At 38.0% G+C, this 16,168-nt stretch overlaps 1 protein-coding gene and 1 non-coding gene across 3 annotated transcripts in view; one reads left to right on the top strand and one right to left on the bottom strand.

The window, feature by feature from the left end:
- Nucleotides 1–16,168, bottom strand: part of ZNF212 (zinc finger protein 212) — a 39,333-nt gene that overhangs the window by 10,947 nt on the left and 12,218 nt on the right. The gene's annotated exons all lie outside the window — the stretch shown is intronic.
- On the top strand, nt 11,458–11,562 carry LOC111762130 (U6 spliceosomal RNA). Its single transcript, XR_002795322.1, has one exon. It is a non-coding gene; the product is annotated as a U6 spliceosomal RNA (small nuclear RNA).

Raw genomic sequence — 16,168 nt, 5'->3', positions numbered from 1 at the left:
AATGGGGAGGAATGAATGAGGCTCAAGCAGTTAGAGCTTGCTTCCCACACGGAGGGTCCCAGGTTTGGTTCCTGGTACGTCCTAGAAAAAACAAAAACAAACAAGCAAAACAAACAAAAAAGCCAACTTGGGAGCCGATGTGGCTCAGTGGTTGAGCACCAGCTCTTAACATACAAGGTCCCAGGTTCAATCCCTGGCACCCAGTACCTCAAAAAAAAAAAGAAAGAAAGAAAAAAAGAGGCATTAATACTTAATGACATAACTGTAACATTCTTTGGAACAGCCAAACCTAGAAATAACCTAGATGTCTTAATGGATGGAATGGTTAAAAAAAAAAAAAATCAAGCACAACTATTTTAGTTTCCTCATTGCTAAAGCAAATACCATGCAATGGGTTGGCTTAAACAAAGGGAATTTATTGGCTCATGGTTTTATTTTTATTTTTTTGTTTTTTGTGGGTTTTTTTGACTTTTATTGTCTTTTTTTATATAAATAAATAGATCACACAAAACATTACATTAATAAACATAACGTGGGGAAGCAGACTTGGCCCTGTGGGTACGACGTCCGTCCGTCTACCACATGGGAGGTCCGCGGTTCAAATCCCAGGCCTCCTTGACCCATGTGGAGCTGGCCCATGTGCAGTACTGATGTGCGTAAGGAGTGCCTGCCACGCAGGGGTGTCCCCCGTGTAGGGGAGCCCCACGTGCAAGGAGCGCACCCCGTAAGGAGAGCCGCCCAGCGCGAAAGAAAGTGCAGCCTGCCCAGGAATGGCGCCGCACAATCAGAGAGCTGACACAACAAGATGACGCAACAAAAAGAGACACAGATTCTCATGTTGCTGACAACAACAAAAGTGGACCAAAGAAGAACACTCAGCAAATCGACACAGAGAACAGACAACAGAGGTAGGGGGGGGGGGGGGTGGGGAGGGGAAGGGGAGAGAAATAAATAAAAAATAAAAAATCTTTAAAAAAAAACAAAAACAAAAAAAACATAACGTTACCATATACCCTACTCCCCACCCCACCCCCTACTCCTCCCCATCAACGTCCCCTTTCATCAGTAGGGCACATTCATTGCATTTGGTGAACATACCCTGAAGCACTGCCACATCACATGGACCACAGTTTACACTGTAGTTCACACTCTGCCCCAGTCCATCCAGTGGGTTATGGCAGGATAAACAATGTCCTGCATCTGTCCCTGCAATATCATTCAGGACAACTCCAAGCCCCCAAAATGCCCCATATCACAGCTCTTCCTCCCTCTCCCTGCAATCAGCAATTCCTGTGGCCACCATCTCCACATCAGTTGCTCATGGTTTTGAGGCTAGAAGTCCAAAATCAAGGTGTCATCAAGGCTATGCTTTCTCCCAGAAGACTGTGGCATTCTGGGGCTGGCTGCTGGTGATCTGTGGTCCTTGGCTTTTCTGTCATATAGCAATGCACATGGTAGCCTCCCCCGGCTTGTCCTTTTTCTTCCAGGTTCCTCTAACTTTCGGCTTTTGGTTACTCCCTCTGCTTCTTTTCTCTCCGAGACCTTCAATAACAGACTAAGACCCATTCTGATTTAGCTGGGCCACACCTTAACTGAAGTAACCTCATCGGAAGGTCCTATTTACAAGAGTTCACACCCATGAGAAAGGATCAAGTTTAAGAACACATCTTCCTGGGATCCATACCACCACAATACCAAAGGTGATATTATGCTACTACTGAAAGTTAGCTCTATATGTATAGTTTGAAAAAATGTTTATCATACATTGATAGGTTAAAAATCCAACTTTTAGGGAAATGTATTTATTATAGTCCCATTTTCCCAAAGAAAAGATAGGTACATATGTTTGTTTCAGTACGCAGAAAGATTTGGAAAGAGAGTTATTGAACTAAATTATTAACATGGGAAGGAGATATTTTACTCTTTCATTATAAAATACCGCATGTTTGACTTTTTCAATAAATGTATTCTTTTGTAATTTTTTTTCTTAAATTCAATATTTATGAATATTCTGTATGAAATAACTAGAATATGTAAATTCATTGAGAGAGAAAGTAGATTACACATTATCAGGGGCAGGGGGAGGAGGAATGGAGTATGGAAAGAAACAAAGAGTTTCTGTTTAGGGTGATGGAAAAGTCTTGGTAATGATGGTGATGGTAGCACAATACTATGAATATAGTTAATACTACTGAATTGTATGCTTGAAAGTGATTAAAATGGGAAATTTTATGTTGTATATGTTACCACAATAAAAATTTTAAAAAAAAAGACCGTAAGGAATACAATAAGTATACTTATGCTAACCATATCTTTGGATTTTCTGGGACAGGCCTGATGTTCTGGTTTGTCTTTTTGTGGACCCCAGAAAATTATGTTCTTTAGCTAACCCATTCCTGTGCATGGAACCTTATAGTAAGTGGGGCCTTTTGGTTAGATTCAGTTAAGGGATCTTTTGATTAGATCACTTCTTTTAATAGATCACGTTAGAGTCTTTGATTGGACTAAGTCAGTGAGGCACAATACCCTCTTGCAGGAAGCTTAATTAAGCAGAGAACTGAAAGCAGAAACACACACAGAAAGACAATCACCATTTTGACCCTGCCACATGAGAGAAAGGACTGCAGGAAGAAAGAGAAACCCTGAAAGGCCGAGAGAAAGTCCAAGTGAAACCCCGAGAGGCTGAGAGGCAGAGCAGGCCCCAAGCAAGGAGAGGCTGCCATTTTGGCTTGCCATGGGGCAAGAGTCCAGAAACCAGCAGCTGACTTTTGGCAAGAAAACATTTCTAATGATGCCTTGATTTGGGCATTTGCATAGCTTTAGAACTGTATGCTTTTACCCTAATAAATTCCTTTTATAAAAACCAATCCATTTCTAGTATTTTGTATCAGCAGTTTTAACAAACCAAAACACATGCTTTTTAATATTCTATCATATTATGAGGTAATTTATCATATAATAGGCCTACAATTATGGTTTGAAAACCCAGTCATTAAGTTCAAGATACAATCCTTGTCACTAAGGAATCTACAATCTACTTGGGTTGAATCCATTTTAAATAACACTAAAATGCACTTGATTGAGTTGGACTAAATGACATTTAAGATCCCTTCCAACTCCAAAATACTATGACTTTTTAATATGAAAGGGTTTAAAAATACTTAAACCATACAATATATAAAGTAGTAACAAAAGCATCCATGTAATCACCACTCATTAAAAAATATGTATATATAATTATCTTTAAAGTCCTTTGTATGACTCTCCTCTCTCCAGTGTAATTACTACCCTAAATTAGGTTTTTCCCTATTCATTGCCTTTCTTCTTGCTCATAAAAAATTTCTAAAACAATATGTTCTTTAGATTTGCATGTTCGGGCCTTTATTCAAATGCAGTCATTCTTCTGCAACTCCTGGGAATATTCTGTTGTTGTATGCAGTTATAATTCATTTATTTTCACTGCTGTATAATATTCTATAGCAAGACTATACCACAGTTTACTTTTTCACTCCATGGTTGATGTTTCCATATGTTTGTCTTTACAATAGTGCTACTCTTAACAGGATTGGGCATGGATGCTGGTAGAGAAGGGTAAGAGTTTCCCTATGATGTATTCCTAGGAAGGAAGTTGTTGGATTATATAGTATATGCACACCCTGAACTTAAGTAGTAAGGCCAAATTTTTTCCAAAGTGGTTATCAATTTCACTCCAACCAGAAGGACACAAATATTCTGACTATTGAGAAATCTTGTCAACACTTATTATCAGACTAAAAGTTCTGCCCCTCTAGTAGATCTGAAATGCTATGTCACAATAGTTTTCATCTGCAGTTTCCTTGATTACTAACAAGTGATAAACACCTTAAGTTTGCTGTCCACTCAAATTTCTCCTTGATGAAATATTTCATCCATCTATCTTTTGGGTTATTTGACTTTTCCTTATTGATTCATAGAATTTCTTTGCAAATTCTGGATACTAATCCTAACAGTTACATGTGTTGCAAATATCTTCTCTATATATGTGCCTCATCAGTTGATAACAAGTTCTTAACTTGAATGCAGTTGAGTTTTATTCTTTTCCTTTAAGGCTTGAATTTCCATGTTAGCTGTAAGAAATCTGTATTTTCAGTACTACTTTCTAAAAACTTTATAGTTTTGCCTTTCACCTTGAAGTATTTGCCTTGACTCAAAATTGATATGTTATGGTGCAAGGTTTGACTTCCATATGAAAAATCAACATATCTGTGATAGACTAAATCATGTACCCCAACAAAAGACATGTTCTTAATCTTAATCCAAATTCTGTGGGTGTAAACCCATTTGTAAATAGGACCCTTTGAAGGTGTACTATCAGTTAAAGTGTCAACTCATTTGTGACTAGAATCTTCTAAGATACTATTTAGGTGTGGCCAAACTCAATCAGGATGGGCCTTACTCCACAAAACTGGAGGCCTTATAAAGTGAAGTCAGAAGTCAGAGAAAGCCAAAGGAAAACAAGTGCATCTCCACATGACAGAAGCAAAGATGCAAGTGAAAGAATGCTAAGGATTACAGCAAGTCATTAACTGAACACTAAAGACTGAGAGAGAGAGTATGGCCTTGTTAATACCTTGACTTGGGACTTCTTGCCTCTAAAACCATGAGAAAAGAAATCCCTGCTGTTTAATCCCACCTACTGTGTTGTATTTGTCATAGAAGCTGTGGCAGATTAAGACAGGATGTAGACAAGGATTGTGGGAAGATGGCAATGGACTAACAAGAAGTGCTGAAAGCTCTCAGAAAAACAATGGAGAAAGAGCCAAAAGCTGTCCAAGGGACCTGTTTTGGAGGTCAGCAGACCAGGACAGTGCTACACAACTTCCAGGTGGGTGAGGGAGAGAGAGATTAAGAAGCAGAAATGACAAACTGAGTTACTAAACCCTTGAGGCACTGGAAGGGCTCCCCTCCCCCACACCCAAGATATTAAGCTGGCTCACTGCAGCTGGCTTGAGAGGGAAGCAGGCATCTTCCTCCCTGTCAGCTGTTTCAAGGGAAAAGGGAGGGAGGTTGGGATACTTTTCCTCAGAGAATTCAACCAGCACAGCCCACTTTGAATCTCCAATCTGGGGATTCAACACAGAAACACAGTAAAGCCGAGACTGAAACAACTCTGTGTAAAAGTGCACTGACTAGCACCATCAGCTGGTCAGTCTGGAAACTGCATGACAAAAACTGCTCTCTGTACACAACCCCTGGGAGAAAATCTGTGCCCCCCCTAGTGAGTCCCTGGCCTGACTTTGAAAACTCAAACTGGGAAATTTTAAAGACAGAATAAATTGAACCAAATATCAAAGAAGAGCTGTGGGGAAAAAAAAAATAGATGAGAGAGAGATATTAATCATCAGAGTAAATTCACCAATTCAGATACCTGGACATCAGCAAAAAATTACAAGCCACACTAGGAAACAGGAAGAGATGACCCAGACAAATGAACAAACCAAAACATCCTGAAGAGATACAGGATTTAAGACAATTAATCATTGATAATCACACAACTCTACAAAATCACTTCAAAGAATTTAAAGGAAATATGACTAAAGATATAAAGGATATTAAGAAGACACTGGGCGAGCATAAAGAATAATTTGAAAGCCTGCAAAGAAAAGTAACAGACCTTGTGGAGTGAAAGACATGTTGGATGAGATTAAAAGGCACATAAGAACAGATCTGAATTGAAGACAGACTTCTTGATTTTGAAGGCAGAACATCTGAACTGTAAAAGACAGGAGACCAGAAAGAGAAGAGAAGGGAAAAAATGGAACGGAGTCTCAGGAATTGAATGACAACGTGAAACGCATAAATATTCACATTATTCATGTCCTAGAAGGAGAAGAGAATGGAAAAGGGGAAGAAAAAAAATATCTGAGGAAATAATTACCAAAAACTTCCTAACCCTGATGAAGGACATAAATATCAATAGCCAAGGACAATGCACCCTCAAGAGAATAAATCCTACCCAGAGACACCTATTATTCACAATGACAAATACCAGAGATAAAGAGGATTCTAAAAGCAGCAAGAAAAAAGCAAAGCATCACATAAAAGGGAAACTCAATAAGATTATGTGCCGACCTCTCATCAGAAAGCAAGGATGAGAGAAGAAAGTGGTATGATGTATTCAAGGTACTAAAAGAGAAAAACTGGCAGTCAAGAATTCTGTATCCAGCAAAGCTTTCCTTCTAAAATGAGGGTGAGTTCAAAGTATTCACAGACAAACAAAAACTGATAGAATATGTTACCAAAAGACTAGATTTGCAAGAGATACTACAGGGGATGCTGCAGACTCAAAGGAAAAAAACAAGGGTGAGAGATTTGGAGAAGAGTTTAGAAATGAAGATTATTAGGAAGGGTGAACTAAAGGATAAGAAGACAGACAATAGAATGATGTGACAACAGAGAGCCAAAGGAGAAAAGGGATGAAGCAATTCAAAGTTTTCAAGTAGCCCTTCACATCTATCCAATGAACCCTGAAATATGGAAAGAGGATCTTTCTTGGGCAAGGACACTCCAGGAGCAGCAGAAAGTGGCATAGAAGATTAAAAAGAGTAAAGCATCAGCAGAAGTAACAGATTTCTCACCAAAGTCAATTCCTGACTATAACTTTGAAAGTAATGAGACTGTTGCTGTTTGTGCAGCTATCGCTGAGACAAATAAAACAATGGTTACTGTGTCTGCTTCTGGGATTGTAGAGACTGTAACTGAGAAGGAAGATGGTGCTCCAACACCAGATGGCTGTTTTTATCAAAACCTGCTGAAGGAAATTGTATAGCATGAATTATTTGAAACTGCCTTTTTTGATTATCATTTAAAGTTTTAGACATAGGGACATTTATTCTGGAGAAACAGGGCAAAACTCCTATTTGTTATATAAGTTTTTCAGATGAAGCATATAAATCTAAATGGTAAATTATTGTGTAGTGTTTGGACTAAGCTTTGGTAAGTTATGGTTTATACTTAAGAATTCTGAGCAAAATGGATTTTTTTTCTTTCTTATTTCTCCCCCATCCCCCCACCCCCACCCCGGTTGTCTGCTCTCTGTCCATTCACTGTGTGTTCTTCTGTGTCTGCTGTATTCTCATTAGGTGGCTCCAGCGGGAACCCATCTTGGGACCTTCTGGAGAGGGAGAGGTGATCATTCTCTTGCTCCACCTCAGCTCCCTAGTTTGCTGCATCTCGTACTGTCTCTTCTCTGTGTCTATTTTGTTGCATCATCTTCCTGCGTCACCTCTCTGTGTGGGCAGCACCACTCCTGGGCGGGTTGCACTCCTGCGTGGAGCTGTATCCCTTGCACAGGGCTGCACTCCTTGAGCAGGGGGCACCTGTGTGAGGCAACACTCCTTGCACATGGCAGCACTCTACATGGGCCAGCTTACCACATGGGCCAGGAGGCCCTGGGTATCAAACCCTGGACCTCCTATATGGTAGGCGGATGCTCTATCAGTTGAGCTTCTCTAAGCATCCACTTCCCTAAGCAAAATATTTCGATGTATAAATTTAATTTTATCCAAATATATGGATGGATACATTTTTAAAATAACTTGAAAAGCAAATTCTTGAATAATAAATAACTTGATCAGTGTTATTAAAATGTTGACTCATTCATTGACTTCTGTTTTATGATAAAGGAAATAAGTGATTGCTTTCTCTCCTAGAAATATACTGCTCTTACTATTGACTCTGTTTCCCTTGCTTCTGTAGAGGAAGTTTGTCACAAGGCTTAAATGTTTTTATTTGTTTTTATTTTTAAAGAACTTTTTTTTTTAAGATTTATTTTATTTGTTTCTCCCCACTCCCTTGTTGTTTTTTCACTTGCTGTCTGTTCATCTTCCTTGTTTCTTTAGAAGGCACTGGGAGCGAAACCCAAGACCTCTGATGTAGGAGGGAGGTGCCTAATCACTTGAGCCACGTCCACTTCTGCTTTGTTCAGTCTCTCATTCTGTTTTTCCTCCTCACATGCCTTGCTGCACCATCTTGTTGCATCAGATTGCCATGTCTGCCCATCACGTCAGCTCATTGTCTTCTTTAGGGGTCACCAGGAACCTCTGCTCCCTGCTTTCTTGAGTCTCTCATTATGTTTTTTCTTCTTGTACCTCCTGTGTCAATTTGCCATGCCAGCCTGTTGCACCAGCTCACTGTCTTCTTTAGGAGGCACTGGGATTCGAACCAGCAACCTCCCATGTGGTAGGCAGGAGCCCAGTCGCCTGAGCCACATTTGCTTCCCTTAAATGTTTTTAATATTCATTTTGATTCAAAGTTGTGGTTTTGTTATATGTGGAATCTTCGAAAGTTCAGCCAAAAATGCATGCAAATGTGAACATCCTGAAGGTTCTCTAATTCTGATTTGTGCTTAAGTTTTTGGCTTTAAAGAAGTTACAATCATGTTGGCTGCCTCTTTCAGTATGTTAGATGTGTGAAGTATTGATAAACGTCACAATGATAGTTTATTTTTTTAGATGATTATTGTAGGTGGATTAGACCTTACCACAAGTGAGTCATTTTTCAAATGTGCATTTTTTTAAATGAGTGGCTTTTACAGATACATCCTGATAAACTGTACTGCTACATTTTAAAAAAAAGCAGGGGATGATGTGGGAGAGTACACGGGAGTACATGGGAATCCCTTATACTTTCTATTTATTTTTTTCTGTAATCTAAAACCTCTTTAAAAATAAAGTTTATTACAAAAAAAAAGTATCTAACACTATTTCCTGGAAAATTCATCATTAAACTCCCCCTCCACCCTGAGATGGCTTCCTCATCTGTCTGCTTGCTGTGTCTACATCACTGTCTACTCGTTGGGTCTGCCTGTCTTCTTTAGAAGGCCCTGGGAACTGAACCCGGGATCTCCCATGTGTGAGCAGGCACCCAACTGCTTGAGCCACATCCATTCCCCTCATTTACTCTTTTTTCTTAAAATTTTATTTTCTCATTTACTCTTTTTTATTTTTTTAATTTATTTCTCTCCCCTTTCCCCCCTCTCCTGCTATCTGCTCTCTCTGTCCATTCGCTGTGTGTTCTTCTGTGACTGCTTCTATCCTTATCAGCAGCACCAGGAATCTGTGTTTCTTTTTGTTGCGTCATCTTGTTGTGTCAGCTCTCCATGTGTGCAGCACCATTCTTGGGCAGGCTGCACTTTCTTTGGCACTGGGCGGCTCTCCTTACGGGGCACACTCCTTGCGCGCATCAGCACTGGGCATGGGCCAGCTCCACACAGGTCAAGGAGGCCCGGGGTTTGAACCGTGGACCTCCCATATGGTAGGCGGACGCCCTATTCATTGGGCCAAGTCAGCTTCCCTCATTTACTTGATGTCCAATGTTATATCTTCCATTACTCAATTTTTCATACGTATCAGTCTGTTTTGGTATCTCAAATCTGCTTTTGAGTCAATTTTTCTATCCCTTTACCAATATTACAGTCTTACTGACCATAGTTTATAATTATTGATCTCTATAAGGTGAGTCCCACCTCCTTGTTTTATAGGAGTAACTTGGCTCTTTCTGGCCCACTAACAGTCTACAAGCTTGAGAAATTTTATAAAAAGATAATTTGAGATTTTGTTTGTAACTGCATCGAATCCATATATCAATTTGAAGAGAAGCAACATCTTTAAGATAGAGTGTTTTCAATCACACACTCCATTGTTAAAGTATTTTTTATATCTTTCAACGTTTTAACAATCTCCCTAGATATCTGTTTCAGTCCTCTATTGCTGTGTAACACATCAGCCCAAAACTTGGTGGCTTAAGGTAACATTATTTTGCTCATGAATCTTCAATTAAAGAAGGGCTTGACAGGAACAGTTTATTTCTGTCCCACTCAGCATCAGATAGGGCAATTCATAGGCAGGAGCTAGAATCATCTGAGGAATCCCAGAACACATGGAGAAGGCACAAGGTAGTATTCTTTTCAAAAACCCCAGTTAAGAGTCCAGCCTACAGCTAACATCAACCACTGGATGTGAGTAAAAAAGCTTTCAATTATAAATTGCTTTTTTTTTCTTTCTTTCTTTCATTAATCTCTATAGATATTTTACATTTATAATAGATTTGAAAAGCACAATCCTATCCTCTACACCTGCACTGCCCAATACAATAGATACTAGCCACATGTAGCCATTTAAATTTGTATTAATAAAAATTAAATTAAATTAAAATTCCATTTTCTCACTCATACTAGCTATATTTCAAGTGCTCAAGAGCCACATGCAAATAGTGGCTACTGTACTGAACAGTGCAGGGTAGAACATTTCCATCATCACAGAAAATTCTATTTAGTGTGCTATATACTTACTAATTTTTGTCAGCTTGATGAAATACTAAGGTTGTGTTAAAATCTACTACAATGGTACAGTTCTGTCAATTTTTGCTTTATATATTCTGAGGGTATATAATTAGATATATTCAAGTTTACAAATGGTATGTCAAACTGCTCTATTGAGTCTTTTACCTTTATATAACTAGTAGTAGCCTTCTATTAATACCTCTAGCAATATTAATATAGCCAAGCCAACTTTCTTTTGATTAGTATTTGTCTAGTATCTTCTCATATCCTTTTATATTCAACTTTTTATATATCCTTATATCTGCATTTTTCCTCCATCCTGACAATCTCTGCCTTTTAACTAGAACATTTAGTTCATTTACACTTATTGTAAATGTTGATCCATTTTATTTTTGCCTTCTTTATTTGTGCTATTTATCCCATATATATTTTCATCTCTTTTCTTGTTTTTTTAGATTAGTTTTTTCTTATTTTATTATTACTTCTAATTTGGAAGTGATATAGCCAATTTCTAGACTTTAGTAATTATCCTAGAAATTACAGACTGCATACTTGTCAAGGTCTAAACTTAATATTTCTTTCAAACATAGTGGCCTTTAAACCCTTTAATTCTTATATATCTTCCTGAATTTTACATCAATGTTATCAAGCATTTTAATTATGCCTTAGGTTTTTTAAAATATAAATAAACTTTTGTTGTATGACGCTTTTATTGTATATAATTGAATGTGGTTTGCCAAGTTGCACTGGGATGAGATATAACTCAGATTTTTTTGGCCTGTTTAGAATTTGATGAGGATGCCCCAGACTGGGTCATTAATATGTATTAGAAAAATAAAATCCTTAAGGTCCGTTTCCATGAGATATTTTTATCACTTCATTTAGAAAGTGTCTAAAGTCTTCTGAACTGTATATTTGGTGTTGAAGAACAGGGAAAACATAGTACTGGGGTGACCTACTTTTGTGACCAAGATCTCTGTGAAGATGGTCCCTGCAGCAGAAGCAATGCTCATCTTCCTGCCATCCTATGTATCCCAGGTGTGATCAGGGCAGGCCCCACAGCAGAACAACGTACCCTGCAGCCAGGACTACTACATAAGATATGGGGCCCAGTGCAAAATTAAAAACAGGGGTGCCATTTTCACTATGGCAGCTGATATACTAAAATTGGAAAAATACAGAGATTAGCATGGCCCCTGCACAAGGATGACATGCAAATTCATGATGCATTCCATATTTTTATAACATAGTAAACCTGGTAGTGGATGAGGATTGTGGGCAATAGTATAAATACAAGAATGTTCTTCTATGAACTAAAACAAATATAGATCACTATTACAAGGTGGCAAGAATATGGTGATGCATGGGGAAAATACAATTAATATAATTTACAAACTATAATTAACAGCAATTTTTAAACTTTATTTTGTACATTTAATAATTGAAAATATAAACATTAAAAAACTAAAAAGAAAACACAGTTGAATAAAAACATACATTTCTCATTTAAATGTACTGGATACCTATAGATTTTTTTTTAATCACGCAATATGTTACACAATATATTTGGTTCATAGTTATGCAATCAAGCAGTATTTGTCCTTTCATGTCTGGCTTATTTCATACAACATAATGTCCTCCAGGTTCACCAATGTTGTCAAATGCTTTAAAACTTCACTTCTTACAGCTGCATAATATTTCATTGTGTGAATAGACCAGTTTATCATCTGTTGATGGATACCTGGGTCATTTCCAACTTTTGGCAATTATGAATAATGTCACTATGAACACCAGTGTGCAGATGTCTGTTCATGTCACTGCTCTCAGTTCTTCTGGGTATATAACCAGTAGTGGTATTGCAGGGTCATGCGGCAAGTCTATACACAACTTCTTTAAGGAACTGCCAAACAGTCCTCCACAGTGGCTATACCATTCTGCATCCCCACCAACAGTGAATAAATGTTCCTATTTCTCCACATCCTCTACAACACTTTCTTTTTAGATGAAATAAACTTTATTTATTATCTTTTTTTAAAAGATACATACATCAATATACCAAATGTAAGCTATAACACTTTTAGTTCCCTGTTTTTTCGATGGTGGCCATTCTGATAGGTGTGAAATGATCTCTCATTGTAGTTTTTTTTTTTAAGATTTATTTATTTATTTATTTCTCTCCCCTTCCCCCCGCCCCAACCCCAGTTGTCTGTTCTCTGTGTCTATTTGCTGCATCTTCTTTGTCCACTTCTGTTGTTGTCAGTGGCATGGGAATCTGTGTTTCTTTTTGTTGCATCATCTTGTTGTGTCAGCTCTTCGTGTGTGCGGCACCATTCTTGGGCAGGCTGCACTTTCTTTCACGCTGGGTGGCTCTCCTTATGGGGCACACTCCTTGCGCGTGGGGCTCCCCTATGCAGGGGGACACCCTTGCATGGCACGGCACGGCACTCCTTGCACACATCAGCACTGTGCATGGGCCAGCTCCACACAGTTCAAGGAGGTCCGGGGTTTGAACCGCGGACCTCCCATGTGGTAGACAGACACCCTAACCACTGGGCCAAGTCCACTGCCATCACTGTAGTTTTGATTTGCATTTCCTTAATCATTAGTGATGTTGAGCATTTCTTCATGGGTTGTGTTGTTTTGTGTTTTTTTTTTTGCCATTTCTATTTTCTTCTTTGGAGAAATGTCTATTCAAGTTTTTTGCCCATTTTTTAATTGGGTCATTTGTCTTGTTAGTGTTGAGTTCTAACATCTCTTTATATATCTGGATATTAAACCCTTACTGGATATGTGATTTCCAAATATTTTCTCCCATTGAGTTGGCTGCCTTTTCACCCTTTTGACAAAAGTCCTGTGAGGTGCAAAAGTGTTTAATTTTGAGGAGATCCCATTTGTCTATTTTTCCTTTTGTTAGACATGCTTTGGGTGTAAGAAACCACCACCAACTACAAGGTCTTGAAGATGTTTCCCAACATTTTCTTCTAGTAGTTTTATGGTGCTGGCTTTTAGGTCTTTGATCCATTTTTGAGATTCTTGTACAGGGAGTGAGATAGGGGTTCCTAGAACCATTTGTTGAAGAGACTGTTTGTCCCATTAACATTAACTTGGTAGGTTTATCAAAAACAGTTGACTGTATAGGTGATGGTTTATTTCTGGGTTCTCAATTCTATTCCACTGATTGATGTGTCTATCTTTATGCCAGTATCATGCTGTTTTGACCACTGTAGCTTTGTAATATGTTTTAAGGTCAGGCTGTGAGATTTCTCCCATGTCATTCTTCTTTTTTAGACTGCTTTGGCGATTCGGGTATGCTTTCCCTTCCAAATGAATTTGTTAATTGCCTTTTCTAATTCTGTAAAATAAGCTGTTGGGATTTTGATTTGGTATTGCATTGAATCTGTAAATCAGTTTGGGTAAGACTGACAGCTTCACTATATTTATTCTTCCAATCCATGAACATGGAATGTCTTTCTATTTGTTTAGGTCTTTTAAAATTTCTTTTAGCATTGTTTTGTAGTTTTCTGCATTTATAGGACCTGAACTTCTTTGGTTAAATTAATTCCTAAGTATTTGAGTCTTTTTGTTACTATTGAAAATGGAATTTTCCCCGATTTCCTCCTCAGATTGTTCAGTACTAGTGTACAAAAACATTACTGATTTTTGCTTGTTAATCTTGTATCCTGCCACTTTGCTGATTTATTAGCTCAAGTAGCTTTTTCATGGATACTTCAGGATTTTCTACGTACAGGATCATGTCATCCATAAACAGTGAGTGTTTCACTTCGTCTTTTCCTATTTGGATGCCTTTAATTTTTTTTTCTTGACTAACTGCCCTAACTAGAACTTCTAGTACAATACTGAAGAACAATGGTGATAGTGGGCATCCTTGTCTTGTTTCTGATCTTAGAGGAAAGCTTTCAACCCTTTCCCATTGAGTATGATGTTGGCTGCAGGTTTTTCATATACATGCCTTTTATCATATTGGGGAATTTTCCTGCTATTCCTATCTTTTGAAGTGTTTTTATCAAAAAAGGATGCTGGGTTTTGTCAACTGCCTTTTCTACGTCAGTTGAGATTTTTTTTTCTCCCTTCAATTTGCTAATGTAATGTATTATGTTGATTGATTTTCTTATGTAGAACCAGCCTTGCATACCAGGAATAAATCCCACTTGGCTGAAATGCTGTTGGATTTGATTTGCAAGTATTTTGTTGAGAATTTTTGCATCTATGTTCATTAAAAGAGATTGGTCTGTATTTTTTTCTTGTAGTATCTTTATCTGGCTTTGGTATTAGGGTGATGTTGGCTTCATAAAATGTGTTGGGTAATTTTCCCTCCTCTTCATTTTTTTAGAAGAGTTTAAGCAGGATTGGTATTATAACACCAATATTTTAATGTTCTTGTATCAGTGTCTAATAAGGTACGATGTCAACGCAAAGGGTCAAAAACGGGGGGGTATGGGATTTTTTCTTTTGGACTAAGGAAAAAGTTCAAAAATATACTGAGGACATGACTGCACATCTCTGTGATGAAAGTGAGAACCACTGAGTGTACACTCTGGATGAAATGTACAAGCATGGGACTATATAACAGTGAATATGTGGTGGGTGTTGGACCATGGTTAACAGTAAAAATATAAGTGTTCTCTCATGAACTATAGCAAATGTACAATAACAATACATGGTGTTAATAATAGGGAGGTATATGGAAAAAATATACCAAATGTAAACTATGGACCATAGCTAGTAGTAATATTTTGATGATGTTCTTTCATAATCTGAAACAAATGTTCCACAACAATGCACAGTATTGGTGGAGGGGTGATGTAGGGGAATTCTACCCATTATGCATAATTGTCTTGTAAGCTCACAATTTCTCTAGTAAAAAAAATATATATATATGCACACACACATACACACCCATATATATAGACTCTGGTGGTGGTAGCACATATCTGTGGATAAAATAAAAACCACTGAATTTTTTAAAAATACAAGGGCTCCTTGCTTAAATATTATTAAGAATTTCAAATGGCATTAGCAGAGCATTAAATTAAGTGTGAGATCTTTCTCAGCAGACCCTGTGCAACTGCAGTTTGTATGCTTGTGAAGTCAGCCTTGCATCCAGTTGGACATGGTGGTACTGATTCGACCACCTGTCAGGAAATGTGCCCCTGCATACTATAAATCATACCCTCTAATCGCTGAGGCTTATTTCTGGCTTGCAATATAATAGAAAATTCATTTGAAAAAGAACAGCAGGTTGTTTCAGATTATCTCCACTGAAATGATGCTGGCAGATTTCCACCGTGTCCAACATTAGACGAAGTATGCTAGGGTGACAGGGTCCTACCTCTTTCCTGAATGTTCAAATGTAAGTTACTCCACTGGCCACCGGGAAAACTCATAAGAGCCTTCTGCAGTTTCTCCAAATTGTGAAAGGCGAAGTTATGTTATTTCCCTAAAATTATTTGCTCTCAAGTTTCTTCAAATGAAGGGCTGGAATGATGATGACTTCATCACCACATAATTATCTTTAGCCACATCTAATGAATTCTGTATGTTACTCTTTGTGATGGGACCCTCTGGTATTGGAGTAAACGATCTGAGAAGACAACTTAGAACTCAGTTCTAATGATTTTCAAAGTGCTGTACCACGTATGTTTTGTTTTTCTTTCTTAGAAGTTCATGTTTTGGTAAAACTTCCTTTGCCTCTACAAGTGTACTAGTCTCACTTACCAATGCCATGTCCTCTTTTCTAAAAACAAGATAAAATGCCCACATTTATTGTTCTGATAGCTCCCCACTACACATTGAAGGTATTTTATTAAGGGCAACTGTCATCAGAGT

The sequence above is a fragment of the Dasypus novemcinctus genome, chromosome 5, assembly GCF_030445035.2.
Source record: "Dasypus novemcinctus isolate mDasNov1 chromosome 5, mDasNov1.1.hap2, whole genome shotgun sequence".
In the NCBI taxonomy this organism is placed as follows: Eukaryota; Metazoa; Chordata; class Mammalia; order Cingulata; family Dasypodidae; genus Dasypus; species Dasypus novemcinctus.
The sequence above is the reverse complement of the archived record's forward strand: the minus strand, read 5'-3'. Positions and strand labels throughout refer to the sequence as shown.